This window comes from Sinohyriopsis cumingii, unplaced genomic scaffold, assembly GCF_028554795.1.
Source record: "Sinohyriopsis cumingii isolate HCF-2022 unplaced genomic scaffold, ASM2855479v2 utg000913l, whole genome shotgun sequence".
Lineage (NCBI taxonomy): Eukaryota > Metazoa > Mollusca > Bivalvia > Unionida > Unionidae > Sinohyriopsis > Sinohyriopsis cumingii.
In genome coordinates, this window is record NW_028315943.1 from 905,812 (window position 1) to 929,013 (window position 23,202).

The following is a 23,202-nucleotide window of genomic DNA, read 5'->3' on the forward strand; positions in this document are numbered from 1 at the left end:
ACATGACATTTGAATTATTCACTTTTTCTTAGAAATAGAGTTTACAATTTTTTATGCAAAATACAATTGACCATTCTCTGATGCTTAGAAGAAATTTCATCATACAATTGAGTGACTTTTCGAACTCAAATTGCCGGCATCTAGACATCACTTGGTGCCTCCGTTCCTATCCAAATCAGTGTTGGCAATGGGTGGGCAGTAATAAATAAATGCATTTTGGTAAGTCTCTCCAAATATCACCCACCCACCCACCTCTCTCTCTCTCTCTCTCTCTCTCTCTCTCTCTTCGGGTCGCTAACGGTCCAATGTGCAGAACAGTTAGGAGCTACTATTTCGTCAAAAATAAAAATATAATACCCAACCTAATACGTGTCAGATTTTCTTCTCTGGGATAGAACAATATTCACATTCAATATTACGTCAGATAACGTTTATCGAAAAGCAATACAATAAGGTATGGTCATCTCGCCACTTAATACGCAGTCATAACCATCTTAAAGTGAATTTGTGCCTTTTCTAGCGGATATTTGCATCCTACTGGAATATCATATAATTATACCTCCTAGGTAAACTATTACATCCCACTTTCATGTTGACGACTAGACCAGGTTACAATGTTGCCACACAGGGGTAAATATGAGAGAAAATGTTAAGATTGTTTGTATTGCTCTTTCAATCCACTTGTGCGTTGTTATTGTTTTCTCCTATTTTTAGAATCTCGTCCGGCCATTAATGGGCGAGATATACCACCTGAGCCAAATGTGAAAAGAGCAGAAAAGAAACTTTATTAGATAATAATAATAATAATAATAATAATAATGAGGACTTTGTATAGAGCCTAATCTTTAGAAGCTCTAAGCGCTTTACAACATTAGACAACACCTATAAGATAAAACATTTATATAATAATATGATTCCAAAAGCAAAAAGCACCATGAAATTCGAAAACATAAAAATATGCTGAGAATATTTAAGGTAGGAAACATTATTAGGTCTTTAAGTTTGTTCTTGCAGTCGAAATAAGTGAGTTTTAAGAGCACTCTTGAATGTGATCGCTGTATATTTGTGTCTAAGTTCAGTGGGCAATTCATTCCACGTTGCTGGACCCTAGTATGCAAAAGAACTCTGTCCATATGACTTTGTTTTCATAGCTGGAATAATGAGTATACTATTGTCAGAAGAGGAGCGTAAGTATCTTGCTGGTGTGTACACACGGGTGAGGTCGGATATGTATGTTGGACAAGAGTCCGTCAGTGAAACGTAGCACAGAGAACAAATTTTGTGTTTGATTCTGGATCAAATGGATAGCCAGTGGAGGGTAAAGAGCAGCGAGGAGGTGTGCTCTGATTGTGGTACTCTATGTATGATCCGAGCAGCTGTATTTTGAACTTTTTAAGTTTCTGGAGTAAATATTGAGATGAACCAGACAGAATTGAGTTACAATAGTCCAGTCTTGAAAGTACTAATGAACACACAAGTGTTTTAGTGGCATCAACGGAAAGGGATTTGCGAATGAAGCTGATGCGTCTCAGCTCAAGATACGCGGCACCGCATATGTTCATGACATGTTGGTGCAATATGAGTGTACTTTCCAGGGTAACACCTAGGTTTAGTACTGACTGTATGAATTTAATGTTGGTGTTGCTGATATTTATTGTTTGAAGTTAAGGATGTGAATGAGAAAGTCTTTGTGTTGTGATCAGAATGGCCTCAGTTTTATCATCATTCATCTGCAGCTTGTTACATGTCAACCATGATATCACATCAGCAATGCACCTCTCTACACCTTGGATGGTAGCATCAACTTCAGTTGGGTGGCTAGATTTGTATATTTGGGTGTCATCAGCGTACACTTGGTGAGACACTGGATGATGATCTCTGACACTTGAGAGCGGCTGAGTGTATAGAATGAAGAGAACAGGTCCAAGAACAGTCCCCTGTGGAACACCACAACAGAGATTAACTGGGCTGGAGTGTATTCCATTTGCAGACACAATTTGTGTCCTGTTGACCAAGTAGGACTTGAACCAGAGTAAGGCTGTATCATGAATGCCACACACATGCTGGAGACGGTGAAGTAATATATCATGGTCTATTGTGTAAAATGCTGCAGACAAATCAAGGAGGGTGAGGACTGTAATCTTTCCGCTATCCAAAGCAGAGTGAATGTCATTAACTACTTTTAGAAGAGTAGTTTCAATACTGTGGAAACGGCAATATGCAGAGTGTACATTGCTAAAAATAACTGTTTGAATGTAGATGAGATACAAGCTGGGTTAGAAAAACCTTTCTAAGATTTTTAAAAGAATGGAAGATTAGAAACTGGGTGTAGTTCTTTAAAACGTTATGGTCTAGTGATGATTTCTTCAGCAGTTTTGAAAAATGATGGGAATTCCCCGGATGAGAGAGGGGTATTAATAACATCAGTTAGCGAAGGCAATACTGGATCTAAGCACTCAAGCAGCAGTGATGTTGGAATTGGATCAAGTTCATATGACTTTGGTGAACTCTTCATCAGGATTGTACGTACGAAATCCATAGACAGGTTCAAATGCTGCTAATGGTTGCCGCTGAAATTCTGTATCCCAACTGTATGGTGACGAAGAGTCAGTTGAAATTGTGGTGTCAAGCTTATCTCTAATGGTTTGTACTTTGTCACGGAAGAAATTTGCAAACAGGTCCGGAAGGTCGTCTGGAGAGAAGGTAGTTGGAAGGGGTGTAGATTTGTTCCTTGACATTAGCTTGTTAGTAATCTCGAAGAGCTCTTTGCAGCTGGAACTTTCCATGATCTTAGTACTGTAGTGGGCTGATTTCGCTGCATGGACTATATTTGTGACATTCTTCTTAGCGGCTTCATAGATTTGGTATGAATAGTGAGTCTGGTGGAAAGCCAAAGCCTCTCAGCTTTACGGCGGTCTCTTTTAGCGGGGTGAAGCTGGTCCCTAACACTGCTATAACATGGAGAACACTTTTTTAATTGATAGCTGGTAGCTGGGGCATGTTTGTCGAACAAGGAACGCGGGCAGTTATTGAGACACGTGTAAGGTAGTCATTATATGGCAGGATGTGCTATTTGTGACTTTGAGTTCCTTATGAACATTTTCACAATTGTAAGTTCTTGACAGATATGCTTAAAAATCCGATGCGATAATGTCTTTGAAATCCTTTCTGTTGCGTTCTGTGTTCTTATACCGGAAATTAAAGTAGAAAAATATTTTCCATCAATTCCTCTCATGAAAGGTTTTACCTTATTTCGAAATGTGTTAAAATTCTACCAATTTTTCTAGATGTGGTAGAACTTGCACATCTTGCTAGCCATTTTTATATAATCGGCGTGCCGTTCTGGTTCAGCCTGTCACGTAACTCTTCTGGATCTTGGTGGAGTTTGCTTATTACGTCAGGATAATCAAAAGCTTTCAAACCAAACTTTAACGCAAAACGAAAGACAAAAATCATGTGTTATTCAAGGGTGAAGATATTTCAGAGAATAATAAATATGTGCCTAATTTTTGAATGATTTGTACGAGTGTTCTACATTTGCTATTCTTTCATAGATGCCAGTTTTAGAGAGAAACAGGTGTCATTATTTTATCGGAAACACGATAAATAATTTTAAATTATTTTATATACAAGCTCCACTGTGCATATGCTTGTTCTGTTGAAATCTATAAAGCCTCTTCTTTATGATAAATGTATGATTGTGGTAATAAACCAAAACAAAACAAAATACAATGGACTCTGGATAAGCACTAAAAAATGAAAACCTATTTAGAAATTCATTTATGTAAAATCTGCAATTAAAAAGAGTTCTTTTGATGTCATGAAAGGTTAATACTTGTTTTTTCTCTATCAAAGTAGATATCGTACAGTTTATTATACGTCAAAAAGGAGACTGCCATGACTTCAAAGATTCGTTTAGCACAAATCATTGTTTTTGTAACTATGCATTAAAATCGATGAAATGGGTAAAAGTTCTTAAAAAGTTGTACATCACTCTACTTTTATATTAGAGTGACCATTTCTTCGAGAATATTATTGATATTTGCCTTGTATCAGACATCTCTCTCTCTCTCTCTCTCTCTCTCTCTCTCTCTCTCTCTCTCACGGCGGGTCCGGATTTGTAATATAAGCCCGATGAGTAATCGCTGCGTGTTGTAAGAAGCGATTGAGTGGAAGCAACCTGTTGGCCCTGGGTTGCGACCCATGTCGAGGGAGAAAAGGATCATTAATTGTTGAGGAAACTGGAGACTCAAAAGCAGCACCCCGATGCAACACTGTACTTTAGCCTCTGGGGCCCCGAGTAGCCGAATGGTCTAAAGTGCTCATCATTACAGAACACTGCCATCTCACCGCTGGCTGCGTGGGTTCGAGTCTCGGGCTCGGCCAATGTGGGTATGTGAGAAAGCTTGCCGGTAGCTTCTCGTGGGTCGGTGGTTATTTCCGGATTATTACGGGTTCTTCCTCCACCATTAGTACTAGCCATCATGTATCTTGTGTTGAAAAATGGCGTTAAACCCTATAACAACAATTTTGGCCTCTACTTGTTCCTACAGGAATGGTCGAGATGGGCTGAAGGACTTGTATGCAGAGGAGACTGCTCCATGTGATCAAGGCAGATCAAGATTTTATGCACACTTATATTATGTAACTCCTGGTACATGGTTTTATTATTTTTGTACTTTTTATTTATTTTTTACCTATAATTATTACCAGCCGATCAGATACATTCCTTCCTTTACATACAGTATTCATTATATCACCACATATAGGCTGGCTCTATAACTCATACAAAATTGTTGCAAGTTCCTATATGTTACACGAATGTTAGATCCAAACCATAAAACATAATCATTTAAAAACAGCAAAGGCGGCAGCGAACTATGCCACAGTCACTGAGGGCTTTAGTATTCATTTTAAAACATTCGTATACCAAGTCACAGCACTCGAACAATATTATCTGAGAAAATTACCTATACTCATACTGAACCTCTGAAATGGGATTGGGCAAAACGTAATCCAATTATTATGGATACAATATATATTATTATCACGAAAATTATTCTCGTTAAGTCTCCCCCGTGTGCATTTGTTCAGATATCACCAAGTATATGTTAAATTAGTCTAATCACATTCGAAGGGGTTTCTTAAACTGAGAGATGTTTGTATGCATTGGATAAATCGCTTTTTCATCTGAATTCATAAACTCTCACCTGAATAGCCTGGAGATATGGAACAATTCATGAGCGGCATGTTTGGCCTTAAAATTAGTACACTTACGGAACTTAAGGTTTATCTCCCCTTTTTGGTCATCATACATCACTACAAATGAGCACAGTAAAAGCTAAATGTTTTACATCTAACTGATATTAGATTACCATACTTTAAATGCAGTTTCCAAAACTTCACCAAACACTGGCCAGGTCCAAAACATTTCAAAACTGTTGTGAAACAGCCCGTATAAAATATACAGAAGAGCGCAAGCACGGATTTATTCACACCGCAGTACTCATATATTCAAGCCATAGTGTATGATGATACAGGTAAGTTAAATTAACTTTGCAATTTCATGTTTACGGGTAAATTTAAACATTAATTTGGATGTTTATGACTAAGTCTGATATTGGAAATGACTGGAAACTAAGAACAGCTAAATTGTTAGTTCCAGTGACAAGTGATGAAATATTGTACCTATATGTAATTGAATAATCTAGGCACTTCTGTTAATTAGAATTAATTAAAATGTATAGCTTCTGCTGCGCTTATTTGAAGTTGGATGCCCAAAATACATAGTGCAATGCCCAAAAAGGGAAAATGCACCTTAACCAATGAGAAAAGATTTTTTTGGAAAAAAAAACATTGTTGACTTTGGATATTCAGGCGAAAATCAAGTTTCAGGAAAGATGAAAGTCAGGGTAGCAACGTGTTGACTCTTAATGGTATACAAACAACAAAATCTTCCCATAGTCAAGTCATTTGATAATTCTGTTTTTTTTAAACATATTTAATTCTGCTCATATGATGTATTCATTAAAGGTTCATAAAAGAACTACCGCAGGATTTGCAAATTTGATCATTTTGTTTTATACGAATGGCTAAGAATGTAATTCGCTATAGATATCAATAATTAGTTACTTCATCTGTCACAGAGTGTCATGTACGCTTCCATAAGGGTCTCATGAAAGGGACTATTTAAATATTTTTGAAGGTCTTTGACACAAAAAGCTCGAAAAAAACAACAAGTTAGCTTTAGGTCCGCTAAAGATATGAATTTTATATTAATGACAAATTCGTAACGTGAAACTTAGCAAAGATTTTGTATTAAAAAGACGAAAGGGTGTACATATTCAGGACGAAAAAGTTACCGACTTGTTCTCCACTTAAGTCGAGTTAAATTGCAGATGTATGGATACTAAATCAGGCGGCACTCGGAAAGAAAGTTGCATTCCAGATGAGCATCAGGTGTAGCTTTGAGAGCTACGGGGTTGAGCATTTATCTGTATGATGCACGCGATTTGTGGTTGTATTATCTTCATTACCAGCGCTTGAAACCTACATGATGATTATATTTTGTATACCTGTGGTTTAATATTCATAGAAATTACTTTATTTCGGGTAATTTAATCCTTATATGCTTCTGTTTTCCAGGTAATATTATTTGTGACTAAGGTACCTGTCAAATTCCAAGGAATCAACATATATACAACTTATTAACAAATATATAACAAAAATGCCTGGTTTCTGCAAACATTCGCACACAGTGACACTTGTTAACCGAAATTTGAAATAGTATCATTACAGACCCCTACATTGCACAAACAGACTTGCCGCCATTTACCCTAATGCTAAAAGTCTACTAGTAAACCTCACCGGAAACCTGTCACATGTATTTATGTATATTCCCTGTTTCCACTGCATATGTAAAGCGTCCTTAATTAAAATAACAGGACAATTTGTTTGAATGACTTTAGCTTTTTTTGTTAGATAAAACCTGTCACGTATTCTCTGGGTCTCCTTGCGAGGGAGTCCAATTAATATCCCTCATTTAAATGATTACCGTATGGGTAATTAGTGCAGGTTCATCTGATTTTCCATTCAATTATTTCTTTTATTTGTATGGAAACTTCAATATCCCCAGCTAAGTGGACGCCAACAGGCCTATGAGGTGACACCACCTCCTTCCCAGCCTGCAACATAAAGACCTTTATATCTTTATGTGGTCCCCAACCCCATCCCTATTTTCTACTATCTGAGAGAGTATATCTTGAACAAATATAATAGAATTTGGAACACGCTGTTCTGCATTAGGTTCAACTATTTTAGAAAGGGTGTATTAGTCTAGATTCTTATTGCCATGATTCCATTTGTTCTATCCCTCAAGCCTAAATATTTATTTAATCAGGCTTGTGCTTCCCTCTTTCTCCATTACTTCGGTTGTCACGTTTGCCTGCCCGCGATTGCGTAAGTCAGGAACAAAGGAATGGGCATTGCATTATTGGATTAAAGTCGCGTGCACCATTTGGTATGTGCGACTGGTTAGTTTGTACACGTTTGTGTACTTTTTGATTTTTGCGTTTAACCGCTATTAAGACAGCTATTACAACAATGCCTCCCATACAAGCAACCGAGATAAGGGCGCCAAAATGACTCCTTCCGCTACCGAGGCTGCAACCTTATATTTACAATTATATCGAATCCATGCCAGGTTTCCTATCTATCGGGTTGTCCCTAACCTAATGCCAAATATGTGAGAGTCACATCCGAATCAAATATTCCCGAGTTGTGAATTTACCTATTGTAGAGTTTTATAATTTTCGTGTACAATGCGTACTTTTATTTTTTGCAAAACATTAAACCAATCGATCTGGCTAGGAGTAGCCATAACATTTTTGTGATCTCCATTAGTGTCACATTTCGTAAGTTATTTAGCAGCTTGTCAATCTGTATCTTTTCAGGGACAGAGTTTTCGCCTTAAAGGCTTTCGGGGGTCAAAATGAAAGCCAAATATTATAGGCAATATTTAGAGCCCTACAAAGGGCTGTTTTTTAGTACTGAAAGGTGCCACGCCGCTCGTCCAGCCTCACGATTTGTTCCGCAGTCCTTTTATCTTGTTTGATGATATCAGGGAATGCGTATCCATGATGTGTACCGATGTAGGAGGCGGCTTCTGTCACTTGGCTGAGGGGGTATCCAGAGAGGGCACGTTTGTAGAATTGGCGGTGGACTCTGGTCCCAAATGCCCATTGATATGGTCTTGGTTGAGAAGTGTCCAGGGACCGGAATGCGACATATTGTACAGCTCTGGTGAACTGACCTGCAATTTTTATGTCATGTAGTGGCAGATCCAGCCCCATTTCAGTGTACTTCTCCACTAGGGGGTCAATATCCTCCTCTCTTTCTTCTGCTACCTCCGTCGCCCACTCTTTAACCGCTGATACTTGTTCTTCTTTTTCAGTTGAAGTCGACACCTCTAAGTCAGCTGCCATGACGTTGGCCATTGTGGTGGTTTGCCTTTCAGGTTCGACTGCCCGGGACATCGGAGAGGGAGCGTTGCGTTTTCCAATCTCCGCTAACATATCCGATATCCGTGATATTACTTGTTCTACAGCTAAGTTTGGTTCCTGGGCCCCTTGTTCCAGAACCACACTTTCCGGCGTGGGTTCTGTATTCAGGACTGTCGGCTGCAGGCAAGTTGTGTTTGTTGTTCTCGTTGTGGTGGGGCTGCTAGCATACTGGGTCTGCTTAATTGGCTCCCGCTGTTGTTGCATTTTTTTTCTTCCCGCCACGTCGAGTGCTAGGCCTAATTCTTTTTTCCTCCTTTTCTTCCCAAATCAATAAGAGCGTAGTTCTTTTGTGTTGTGCCCTTAAGCTCCAGCCGGAGGCTATCGTTAGGCCAAGCCCTTTGATTGAGTTCAACGCCTGGTTAGGGATTAGTGTCTTCGCCATTGTTACGTGTTGTTTCTTCTGTGTTCGCTGCAGACTGAGGAAGAAATGGGTTAGCAGACATGTGTAAATGTAGATCCTGCGGTTATCGTAGTAATTCGTGTTTGTATAAGAGCCCTGCTTCGTTGGGTGTCAAAACTCACATGTAGACGTTGGAAGCTTTGTACTAGAATAAAGGACCCTTGTTGTTGTTGTAAATCTCCCCGCGTTGACAGATGGCCTGAGGCTCGTGTGTTAATCTGGACCGACTGGGGTAGACTTGATATACAATCGGAACTGAGGAAGGGTGGGGTCATCAATTCGAACCAGAATTTAACAGTCATTTGGGCTGTGAACGGATTGTAAGCCATCGTATCGGTCAAGCAGCAATCTAATCCGAGGAAGCCACTCGTGAACTGGCCGAAAACCCTTAGTTCATTCTAAGGACAGAAAGCTTCGTAAAGGTCATTGAGTTATTTGCTCGATTGTTGCAACGTCGTATGATCAGGATAATGCCGAAATGCCCTTTATGTAAAACAGCGAACTTCACCAAATTGCATACGATTCCCAATGTGATAAAAGTAAACATAATAGGATAATGTTAATAATGGAAATTTGCAAAAATATAAGTATAACAAAAATAACATTTTTTTCTTAGATGTAGACTACGAAAATAAAATGATTCTAAAAATAACAGACTATATAGTAACTACGATGATATCCTGTGGACAGGTGATAAAGATTTTTAAATAAGATAGGTGGTACAAATAAGAATATTAACCACAATACGAACTCAATACGTCTTACGACGAACGGATACTTACCGTCAGGCTGATATAACGCAATTTATGTTGGAATTCGGGGAGAGAGGGGGAGAGAGGAATTGGTATTACATACCGAAGGGTCGAGTAGCGCTATTGCGAGCCGATGCCATACCCAAACCCCCACCTCTCAACCCACAACAGCCATATATCAAAGAACATTTGAAATTATATTTCAAATATTTCACAAAAAAAAAAACATATGACCTTTTTGAAAAAAAGAACAAAAAAGAAAAAAAAAATTCTGAAAGAAAATTCTAAAGACATATATAGTAAGGGATACAGGGAAACTATATGGGGGAAGTAAAAGGCGATGACATTATGGGGCTAAGTCACATGGCTACGCGAAGTGGACAGGCCCATGAAAGAGTCCTTGAAAACACCCCATGTAGAACATAAACAGACAAAACAGAGACACAAATACAAACTTGATAATACTTAGTTTAAAACCCTGCTAACTTCTTCTATATCTTCAAAACCACACAGCTCCCGCACTGTATGGTTGACCACTACACAATAATGTGGTCTCATAAACAATTTTGGATCTTTCAATAAAGAATACTCAGATAAATAAAGGAGGCCTAACTCGACCCAGGAGAAACACATAGAGAATAAAGAAGTGTGGACCTTGGATCGAGCGTAACCTACATATCAACATTTTTAAAAACTATTACGAGGAACGACACATATTATCACTCGAATAATACAATATGATTTTTTTTTTAAACAATGTCTAAATAGTATACCGTTCCATCGTCAAAATTCGAAAACCATAAAACAAATTAAAAGATAAAATATAACATCATAACGGGTCTTAAATCCAAATTTGGAAGAAATACAACTGGGAAGTCACATGGCGCTAGGCGAAGTGGACATATATATATATATATATATATATATATATATATATATATATATATATATATATATATATATATATATATATATATATATATATATATATATATGTATATATATATGTGTGTATATATATATATATATATATATATATATATATATATATATATATATATATATATATATATATATATGACGCAATTTAGTGATGTCTGTTTAATAAGTATGATACCGCTCTTTATTGCAACGTTGTTTTCTAAAAGAACGTGTGGGTTTTTCGATGTGCACGAATGCGTGACCGATGATGTAGATAGCCTTTATCTGTTGATTCATTGTTGATTTAGTGTGAGGCGAGATTGCTAACGAAACATGCTAACGTCTTTGTGCTTTTCGCAGGAAGCTTTTCGGGACAGAACTACCGGATAGTTAAGTCCCGAGTCTCAGAGAGGGGAGACAGGATAGAACAAAGCAGTAGGCAGAGAACAAGCCTAGTCCCGAGAGAGAGAGAGAGAGAGAGAGAGAGAGAGAGAGAGAGAGAGAGAGAGAAGGAGGAGGAGAAAAAGAGACAAGAAGTGGTAGAGTATAGGAGGAATCGTAATACGGAGAACGCCGGAAGGAGGAAAGGAATTGGCAGAGTAGAACACAGATGAGTAGAAACCAAGTACAAGGGAAAGCCATCTCACACTGTAATCACATGATGAAATAGGTTGTTACATGGTCGAGAGGAAGAAGATTGGTTGAGAAATTAATATCGTTTAAATTGTATTAAATTGTTATTCTTTTGAAATTCACCTCTGTGTTCTCAATAACTTAATTGGCGGCATTACTGACTGGGGGCTTGGAGCTTTACCTCTCTCTATCACTAATTTCTCTTCCTACAAACGAGCCAGGGTGGGAGTTCCATAGTAATTTAAATAAAATATTGGGAGCACCCCACCCCAACTCATAGCAGAACGATATAGAACGCCACAATCAGCTTGCTGATTTACATACATTTTAGGAAAATTAATAATACTTATTGTTATGATTCTGTGAATATTCGCACTTTCCTGTATGCATATTATGTGATGTGTACGTTCTGCCGCCAACATTCCAATAAGCGAATATACATATTCTTTCAGTATTCGAATCAACGTTATTTTATATGGGTTTATCTGCCCCGCCCCCATTTCCATTTTTGGTCCCATATATCAACATATCGATCAAGATTTATCAGGAACGAAATGGTAAAAATGAGAATTCACAAATTCCATTATAGTATTACGTTTAAGACTAGTTTAAGAGCGTTGTCATTAGATAATAATATAAAAAACAATAGTATTTGAAATATAGGCACGGAGAGTTTTAATTGAATGGAGTCTAAAATCGGTGTTCTGTTGACAAACTGTATCCTTCCCTCCTTGGATGGGAAAACGGGCCCAGAATGTCTTGGGTACTTACTCTCAAGGTTGACTTGTCATTGAAACAATTTAAACCATAATCCTTAGGGCTGATCATCTCAATGGAACATTTGAATCCTTAAAACCTAGGGCTGTCCACATCAATGGAACATTTGAATCTATAAAACCTAGGGCTGTCCACATCAAATGAACATTTGAAACTATAAAACCTAGGGCTGACCATCTCAATGGAACATTTGAATCTATAAAACCTAAGGCTGACCATATCAATGGAACATTTGAATCTATAAAACCTACGGCTGTCCACTTCAATGGAACATTTGAATCTATAAAACCTACGGCTGTCCACAGCAATGGAACATTTGAATCTATAAAACCTAGGGCTGACCATCTCAATGAAACATTTGAATCTATAAAACCCAGGGCTGACCATCTCAATGGAACATTTGAAACTATAAAACTCATGGTTGGCCATATCGATTGAACACTTGAAACTATGACACTGGTACAAAAATGGCATTATCAGCTGCCTCGCTTGGCGCGCCGCATTAAGAGCATAGTGTTTGGACTGGTTGGTCTAGTGTCAGGATAATATGACTGGGTGGGACATGATGTCACATGTCTGCGACATGACATTTCAGTGCTAGACATCACTATAAACTGCCACACTGCAGACATGACATCGAAGCGATGTGATTTAAATTGTTAAAGCTAAAATAAAATCTAAAAGCACACATATAACACTTGACACGATAAGACTTTGGGCTGATACTATTAATGAGACACTTGAAGCTATGACACTTTGGGCTGACGACATCAAGGGAACACTTGACACGAGAAGATTTTGGGCTGATAATGTCAATGAGACACTTGAAGATATGACACTTTGGACTGACCACATCAATGGAACACTTCAAACTACACGACGGAGAGTTGACCACAGCAGTGGGACATTTTTTGAAATGATAAAACTTTGCCCTGACCATATCAATGACAAACTTGAAACTATACCACTTTGGGCTAACCACATCACTGGAACATTTGAAACTATAATACTTTGGGCCGACCACAAATATGGAACGCTCGAAACTATACCATTTCGCATTAACACATGAAGAGGACAATTGTAATCATAACCCTTTGGCTGACCACATCAATATAACACTTGAAACTACAACATTTCGGTTTACGACATCAAGGGAAGCAGCAGAGGGGGCGAATCCCACAAAATATTTCGCTTAACAGAGCTTTCTATCGAGGACATTTTAGATAGAGATATTATTTTTCAGAAAATAAACACTTCAAGTCAGAAAAACATGACAAAATGGGCTTTCTCTGCTGACTTGAAGGGTTATCTCATGAAAATATCTACCTATACAACTATTTCTTGATACAAGGGTCTATCTTGCAAAAACGCTCGGGGATGTTTGCCCCCTCTGCTGCTCTGGACAATATCCTGGCAGAGTTTGCCTGTAGTCGCCTGTCTAGTTAAAAATTGTATCTAACCCAACTCGATACCGTGTTCGAGGATCATGTAAATTTACTGTTACAAATCCGTGTGGTTTTGCCTGAGCACGACTAAAGAAATTTCTGAATTTATTTATGTCCATGTCGCCGCTGCACCAAGTCTGATGTATATTTCGTAACGTGTGTGCGTCAACGCCGCTGAATATCGCAAGAATTTTACAGTTGTCCCTGATCACTTTTGGGATTTGTGTATATCGCTGGGTTACATAAATCACATCAGTGTTTTTATGTATGCCGCGTGAAAATATCCTTGCGGGGTTTGATTGCTTGTCCAACATCACATCATCGTACACGACTAAATTGTTAATTCTCCCATCAATATCATCAATACTTGGTGCTTCATCGATGATCGATGTCAGTGATAAATTCAATACCATCATCACCGTCGTTTAGCGACTTTACACTTTCATTAAAATCTTTTAACACGCTGTAGCATCGCTGATCGTCCACAGACGGATCTATCAAATACAGTTTATCCCACGCCATCCATTTCATGATCAGGTTAAGTAACAACTGCGTCTTACCGCTCCCAGATGGGCCTATAATTATCATTCGAATTGAATTTGGTAGCACTGAGTTATGTTTGATTGGCTCTCGTCGTTTTGTAGCAGAAAAGTCAGTGATCTCCATTAGATATATTATAAAATAATATGGATTTATATTGTGTGAAATGTAGAGCACGTACCCCAACTGCAGACATAACAACCACTACAACAAAAAATAATCGACAAGCGCTTACAGGCAGGTGTGAACGATGTGGCACAAGCAAGTTTAGATTTATTCCGTCGAGTAAAAAAAAAGGAGGTGATATCGCAGCCAAGTTAGGAAAATTACCAGGGGCTCCGTGGGCTAAATACCCATGAGAAAAACATCTTCCGGGATATAATTACTGTGGTCCTGGAACCCGACTTGATATCAGACTTAATGACCAGAATCAGCCCAATCTAGGTGAGTATCCGATAAATGCTATCGATAGCGCATGTCATGCGCATGATGTAGCATACCAAAGCAAGGATTTGCAACAGTGCCATCTCGCGGATGTGAAATTAATTCACGCGTTAAATGCCATCACTGATAAATCTTTCAAGGAGAGGTTAGCATCCTGGTTAATAAAATCCGCAATGAAAGGTAAATTAGCGCTAGGTGCTGGTATATAATGGAGTCGATTTATTATTTCCCAAGCGGATACTGGAGAGGTAGCGCAGCAATTAGTAAACTCGCTGAAGCGGAAAAAGTTACGCGAGTTACTGCTAAAAATTGGTTATCCAAGCAGGCAATATGGCAAATTTATCTACCGCGTCCTAAACAAATTCACTTTGCACATTTTAATGTTAGTGTGCCAAATGAAGTTCATCAGGCTGATATATTATTTCTGCCACACGATACTATTAAAATCCGAAGACGTCAAAACACATTTAGGTACGCGTTAACTGTACTTGATGTTGCAAGTCGATATAAAGATGCGGAACCGTTAGCGACTAAACCAGCGTCTGAGGTTGCTTCTGCGTTTGAACAAATTTATCAACGAGGACCTCTACGATGGCCACAGCTGCTACAAGTTGATCCTGGCAAAGAATTTCAAGGTGCAGTATCGTCGCTGATGAAGCAACATAACGTTACCATCAAACGAGGGCATACTGAAATTCAGTGTGATCAGGCAATTGTTGAGCGATTTAATCGAACACTTGCTGAGCGGTTATTTGGATATCAATACGCAAAGGAATTTATTCAGGATACGAGATCGCGTGAATGGGTTGCAAGATTACCAGGTGTGATAGCTGCGCTAAATAATGAAATAACTCGAACAACCAACATGAAACCTGCCATCGCGAGCACAAAAAAATATATACCCGTGCAACGTGATTCTTCAGCGCAGCCAATACTGGGTGATGTCACTGTAAGATATTTATATGAACCAGGTGAACTTGAAGGTGGTAAAAAAAGAGCAACTGAACCTATCTGGAGTGTTACCACACACAAGATATCTAACATAACTAGATCTACTGGCAGACCAGCAATCTACAGGTTGGATTCAACTGCTCCTCAACATGGATTCACACGTGAGCAATTACAAGTAATTCCCGAGGACACCCAATTACCACCGCGATCACTTAACTAGCGCCAAGGGTGCCAGCGCCAAGGGTACCAGCGCCAAGGGTGCCAGCACCCCGACGTCAATTACACTCAAGACAGGTCAACATCACATTATCACGTGTATGACCGCGACTGTTATCTTTTATATCTACGGTGGATTGTCTTGGATTATTACTCGAACACTGCCATATCATTATACAAATACAGCTCGCACAGTGATTATTCTGCTGTTGTTTCGGCGCGCTGATAAATTCAACATCAAGATCAAAATCGCGATTATTTTTTTTGTCACTCTGTTTGTAACCGGCTAATTTTCTTTTTATTATGTCGCTGTTGTTTTCATCGCTATCAGTTATTAACTCTTCCAAGACAATTCTTCGCAGTTGAGATATTCTTCTGACTCTGGATACAGCTAAGTAAACTAAATTTGACCATTCGATTCGATCATCAACGATCCAGACAGTTGTATCACTGATAGTTAGTCCATGAGATGAATGTATCGTCATTGCGTATCCTAGCGTCCACGGGGATTTATTCATTTTTAGTGCATCTTTGACAGCGTTGATATCAACTAGCACAATATCATTTAATACTAAATTCTGTTTCCTTGACTCTGTTAAGGTCCCAGGAATATCAATATCTATATTCTGTAACCGCGTATCAGCTGGTCTATAACATAACGGCACTGGCAACATTGGAAACTTTTCTTGTTGTAATTGAAATAGCTGTTGCTGAAGTGTGTCTCTGACTATCTTTCTACTTGCCACTATCAAATCGTCTGGTTTCCACGAGCTCCAAAAGTCTCTCATTGAAGTTTCAGGAATCATCTCGCGCATAATTTCGCATTGAATTGTATTCGGTTGTAATCTAATTAATGTTTTAAATTCCTTCAATGTTGCATCAAGTGCTCTATGATCATCAGACACTTCTTCATAATAATCAACAAAATCTTTTAACCAATCATGTGGGGATGCGCCGACAAACGGAGGTGGCTGGCCGTGATCTCCGCACATTATCACTGCAGTATTCGCTGTTAGCAGCCAATCAACAAACGTTTTTAATGTATCTAACGGTACTGTACATATCTCATCCCAAATTATTTTCCCAGGAATATATTTCGTTCCCATTCGATCTGACGTCCACACACCGCCGCTGTATTTGAAAAAGCTGTGCCAAGTACAAGAATTGACTCCTCGTTGTTTCATCTCCCTGGCAAGCCTGTGTGTAGGTGTTAGCACAATCATATCCGAATTTCGAAATAATTCAATCGCTCGAGTTGTCTTGCCAGACCCACCCGGTCCGTTCAAATAAATAGTTTTGTGTCTAGTGATTGGATCATACACAGATGGTGCGTTTGATATTTCTGGTAATTCTGATTTACAATAATCATCCTTAATTGTAACATCAGCGGATTCACAATATCCATGTAACATCTCCGCTTTTATTCTCCACGAACTCCATGATTCATCGCTGCTTGTAAAACGAGCCAGTGATTCTAAGTATCTGCTACTGATATAAAATGAATCCGTTGCAACTCTAACTGCAGTGTCAGGAAATCGATTTATCATTGATAGCAAATTTATAGAAACATAAGCTAGCATCAAAGATCTTAAATGTGTGTATTGAGGTGACTCTCCGTCGATATAACTTACAATTGTGCCCAACTTTTCCCCGTTGGACAAGTAAGCATCCTCCCGATTACAAAATATATTTCTCGCAACGGCGTCAGCAATTATAAAATCTAATTCAGCAACATCGATAATCAGTCGCGAGTGATGTAGTTTATGATCATATGCGCCACCTTGAGTAAATTTACCGATTATTTTTCGTCCGAGATCTTTTGCTATTTTTTCACTATTGCTGAGTTTGATCTTGATAACTTTAGGAGCCTCACCGATAATGACATCCATGGGAGTATTTGGACTCTCTCGTGCATACTCGCTAATAACATCATCTACACTGACACGCTCCGGTGTTGGTAACCAAACTGAGGTGTGCGGTCGATATGATATGATTGCTTCACTGACAGTCAACGATACCAGTATTCGGCTGTCAAGCATATATCGCAATAACACCATTGGTGCCCAGCGTTTTTCACTGAAGTGTCTGCCAAACCAAACATAACAGCACGGATGTAGCTCTTTAGCAAATTCAAACGAAGTTACACGAGCAAATCCTGTGAAATCAAAATCGGGTAAAGGACCGTTTATAGCAACTCGTGTCATCGAGTTCGTGGGATGTCCAAATCGCTTAAAGTATTCGCTGCACTCGCCCATCCCGAGAAAGCTTCCCGGATAACACGCAATCATATCCACGGAAATCATATCCCGGTGGTCATACCGGGTATTCCATAGTCCGCCATGTCCATACGTGATACAACTCAATTGTATATCCGAAAGAAACTGACTTCGGGTTGGTCTCCACGAATTTCTTTCTCTGACAGCGTGAGCGGCAACACTCGGAACCGTCAAACAATTAGTTAACAACTGCTCAGTGTTTTCTGAATATTTCTCTGCGAGTTTTTTCATTTGTTGTTGCAACGACTCCGTCCGGTATAATTCACCGTTGGGTTTTACAAATTGATCATACTCGGAATCTTCGGAACTTTTAAACAGCCACATCGACACAGGGTCGTTGATGCTTATCTGCTTGATAGCATCCAATATGTTTCCGCGATAATATTTCACAACACGATCCCGCGGAATTATCGTAACTGCGTTAGTCCAAGCATGAGCGTTATGATCAATGATATTTATTGGAGCCCCGTATCGATTATATTTCGATTTGTATAATACTTCCTTTGTTATCGTTGTTACGGTTATGGGAAATCTTAATGCGCTTTCTAGCTTGGCAACATTGTTTATTGACGCTCCTGTGTGTTTGACCACTCCGCCCACGCTGGTATCTTTGACTGTCTTAACGCAGTCAAACCGTTTCCGCGCATCGCATTTTTAAAATGTTCCATTACTCGCTCGGCTACACAATTCAGCGCCAACGACGAAGTCGTCCTCATCGGGGTGAGTTTATCAATTTTGTTTTTTTTTTTTTATCGGATAGATTCCATAAATGACTGCGGTCACAGGATAAGCTCTCGCGTAATATGGTTTATCAATCCCGGTCAGCATTCCTGGTCTACAACCACTACTTAACAGAATGGTCTTTCCGCTAGCAAGAACAGGATCATGTTTATCACGGATAATCCACGTATCAGAATCTGCTTGCACAATAAATTTTATTCTGAAAAAATATTTCCGACCACCTTGATGTTCATCAGCGGTGAGATAATCAATAATTGTTTTCGCTCGTGCATCATTCATTGTAGCATCAATGACTTCGGTGTCGAGGGAATAGTCAGAAATAGTAGGTTGAAAAAACCAGTTGGTGTTGTTAATAATTCTGGTTATCTTAAATTTAAGGTTGCTGGGGGTAAAGCCCACTATAATCACAGGTTTGTGTTCGAGTGTTTCCATGGAGAGATCAAAGACGGTCTTGTAATTGATCACATTGATGGACAAAGACTTAATAATAATTTATCCAATCTACAAGCCATCACGCAGAGCGAGAATTCTGCACGAGGTGGCACTGGTAAATTTGTAAAAATTCCCAGAGCAGTTAAATCTTTCAACATAAGTACCAGTGAAGAAATAATATTCCCATCTATGAACTCAGCTGGCAAGTATTTTGATATTTGTATATCCTCGGTACGAAAAGTCGCAGAAAAAATATATAAATCAGCTCTATCAAAAACTAAGCAGAAGATTATTTTTAATTATCACTAAAATCCAAGGATTTTCCAAACGGAGATAACTCCGTTAGGCATATCTCATGCAATTAGTTCCCTGCCTTTGTGCAGTACTCCTTGAGATGTCATTACAGGTAAATTTATCCAGCGCAACTTAGCGGTATACAATTATTATTTATAACACTTCCGCGTTCACGTACTTTTCAATTTAAATTCAATTTAGAATTTGTTAACTGTCTGTTACCACTACAGAGGTAACACAACGAGCAGACGGTTTTCTGTGTACAAGGAAGTAAATAACTTCCCCTTATTCCTTAACAGCGTCAAGAATGATTTTATCGTAGACAAAGGCGTAATTGTCTATTTATCTTTTTTTCACAGATGAAATCTTTATTTTATTGCACTTGTTCGGGGTTATGGTTCATCTGTATTTTCTACACAATCATATTTAAGAAAAAACATTTTAAACAAATCACGCTGAGCTATTTTTGAACTTTCAAGTATTAGTCGGTTTATATACGATACGATCCTATTAGAAGACGGAGTCTTCGAAATTCAACAGCAATCAATACCATCTCGTCATATCCGCTCATGGCGGATGCTTTTTGCGTCATCCAAGGGTTGATTTTGAGGGGATGGTATATATCCCGCTGTTGAGTGTAGAAAATGACTCCGTTAGGATAAGTACTGTAAATACTATCTGTCTGTGCCGTCCTTACTTACTACTGTAAATACTATATGTTGTGCTGTCCTAGGATAAGTTATATAGTGTAAATACAGTACTGTAAATACTATATGTTGTACTGTCCTACTGTAAGCTTGCTAAAATGCGGTGGCAATTTAGAAGCTTTACAATGTAAATACTACATGTTGTGTGTTGTCCCTGTATGAATCTTGCTAGCATATCATTCAGGTAAGCTAGGGGTTCACATGGGGAATGTCTCGTCGCTCGCAAACACACCCTCTGGGCTCTCTAGACTGTTATTTGACAGGTTGGGGGCTCACATGGGGGTCGTGTTTCCACTCCTGAGTTTGGTAGCCTATCATATGATAAGCTAGAGGCTCAAGGAGATGTAATGTTTTTTTCTTTTAAATATATAATATTATATATATGAATTACGAAAATATCAATAATGTGATTGCTGCTATTAAAAAATTAGAAGAGCGCGGATTTAATATATCACTAAATTCTGAAACAATCATGTCTGATTTTGAATCATTACATGAAGCTAAATGCGCAGGGCGTTATACTCTTCCTGCTCAGTATCGGTTTATAAAAAGAATTCAAAATAATTTGTATAAATCGCTGGCTACCGTAGAAGAAGCACAGATAAATGAATTTGTTTCATTGTCTCGTGCAATTGAAAAGATTAGGCTGGCATTGGCGGCCGAGTATGAAATGAAAAAGATAATAAATACTCGGATAAGGAAGTTAAAAAATTGTATGTCCGCTGACAGCGTCAACGATGAAATCAAGGACGAAGTCAATGACGAAATCAAGGAAGCAAATACCTCACCTTGATGAAATGAAGCATCAAGGAAGTAAATACCTCACGCTGATTTACTTAGAAGTCAAGTACTTGGAAGTGAAATTGAAAGTAAAAAAAACGGTATTTTTTTACTTGCATCAGTCCGAGTTAGATAGTATTTCCCTTAATCGGTTGGGTTCAATGCAGGAGTGTGCATAATTGAGAATTTGATCTCTGTCGCATACTATTGCGGTAATATGCTCGCGTCTGAGATTATCCAACTGTTGCTGTGTTAGTAAGAAATGTTCGTCTCCGTATTCTTCAATGATGAATTTAACGTTAATTTCTTCTTGTGTAAATGCAGCCCTAACTGCTTGCTCGAGCGCTTGTTTGTCATACACGAAAACATCTGTGTGGTGGTACATATTCATAAGTCTAATCTAAGATCTAAATACGCGTATATATTCGAGGATTTGATGTATACCGCAATGCGCGATCACAATATGATCTTTTTCTAATACTTGTAGTTGCGTGTCAGTCAGTATAAAATCGTCATTCCCGTATACATCAAAAATTATTTTTTCCGGGGTAACTTTTCCGGTTTTGACAGCTTTATCAAGAAGTTCTTTATAATGTATGAAACATTTCACGCGGTGATACATTATATAATACTTGCTTGATTAATTGTGGAAATCTCCTGCGATTTTTCAATGTATTTTTCTGCAGATTTCAATATTTTTTTACTTTTTACTAGTAAAGTACCCTTCCAGGTTGAGAAATTGTCAGTGTGTACAAAATATATATAAAATAAAATATTGTTACTGTTGCTTGTACTTGCTTGTGAATTTCAGATGATTTTTGTGATTTTTACTAGTAATTACCCTATCAAGGTTAGCAAATTGGACGATTTTTTTTGTTTTTTACTAGTAAATACCCTATCAAGGTTGAAAAATTGGACGATTTCTGTGATTTTTACTAGTAATTACCCTATAAATGCCGTGAATTTGTCAGTGTTGCACAAAATATTATATTTTTACTGGAAAGTCATGGAAGTCTTCAACTTCTAGGATTGAAAGTCCTTAGAATTTCACCCTGATTGGAAGTCTATGACTTCACCCTGATTGGAAGTCTATGACTTCACCAGGAGACTAATATGTAGTGTTTCATTCCGTAAATCAAGAGGATTCCCACGCTGGTCTGTCAGCGCGAAATTTATTCTGGTCAGTCACGGATTATGACATCGTAGATAGACCTGATTGATTGGCTCTTGCACAATCTGAAATCCAGGTGGTTCTTTCGGAGTAAATGAATAAAGAATAAATCCCTGCTGGGCTTGATTTGATACTGTCGTGTCTGTGCTGTAGCTGCCATCAATGACATCACACACAAGATTGACCGCGACCACATCGGTGATGTTTACGATGCCCGGGGATACATGTCGGCCTTGCCCTTCGGGGTTATTGTTATGTCTGAGGATAGTTGCCGGTGGTAGTGATCGCCTGTGTTGTGCAAGTATGTCATCAAAGAACTCATTGATTAGATCATTGACTGATTTCTTCAGCTCGGGAACGTTATACCCGGGAAATTTAAAATTTGGCAGTGTGGCTGTTGTCAGTGAATAACGGGTTAGAAAATCTTGTTTATGATTGGTTTTATTGTCAATTATTGCCTGAATTGCTAGCTGGTTGATATATTCCATGTCTGCCGCAAGCTGATTTAATATTTCAATCCGCGTAATAATTTCGCTGCGTGAACTTGTTATATCGAAAAGATGTTCTTGGAAATATTGCTGTAGTCGCGCTAGTTGTGTTTTATGTTCTTGATTAATGACCGTAAAGAACTGGCGGGTGATATCCCTTAGAGAAAACCATAAAGCTACAAATGTTCTTTCCCCTGGCACTATGAACTCCTGTTTTAAAGGAAACTCAAAAGTGGAATACTCACCACGGAATTTAAATTCACTACCCAACGTTTCGTTTTTTATTCTAAGTAAGATATCTTTGTATGACGGTGTAATTTCGTGATATGATTGTTTGTCAGTGATATAATCAGACTTTTTAGGTTCAGGTGGATGTGGTATTTCAGGCGGTTTTGATTCAGGCCATCCTAACACTGTTCTGATTGAACTATTATATATATCCACGGCGTAGTCTGGGGTGTTTATTTCGATGGCAGAAGACAGCGTTGGCTCATGAACAGTTATTGCTATTTTGGATTCCTTTGTTGTGATATTTTTTATTCGACGTTGTAATTCCTCGTTGATTTCTTCGATTTGATAAGACCCGGTTGGTAACCCAATGACGTTCCAGTCTGGCGTGCCATCGGGTTTATTTTTATATGCAAACACAAACGAATTATTTGCTGGCAATCCG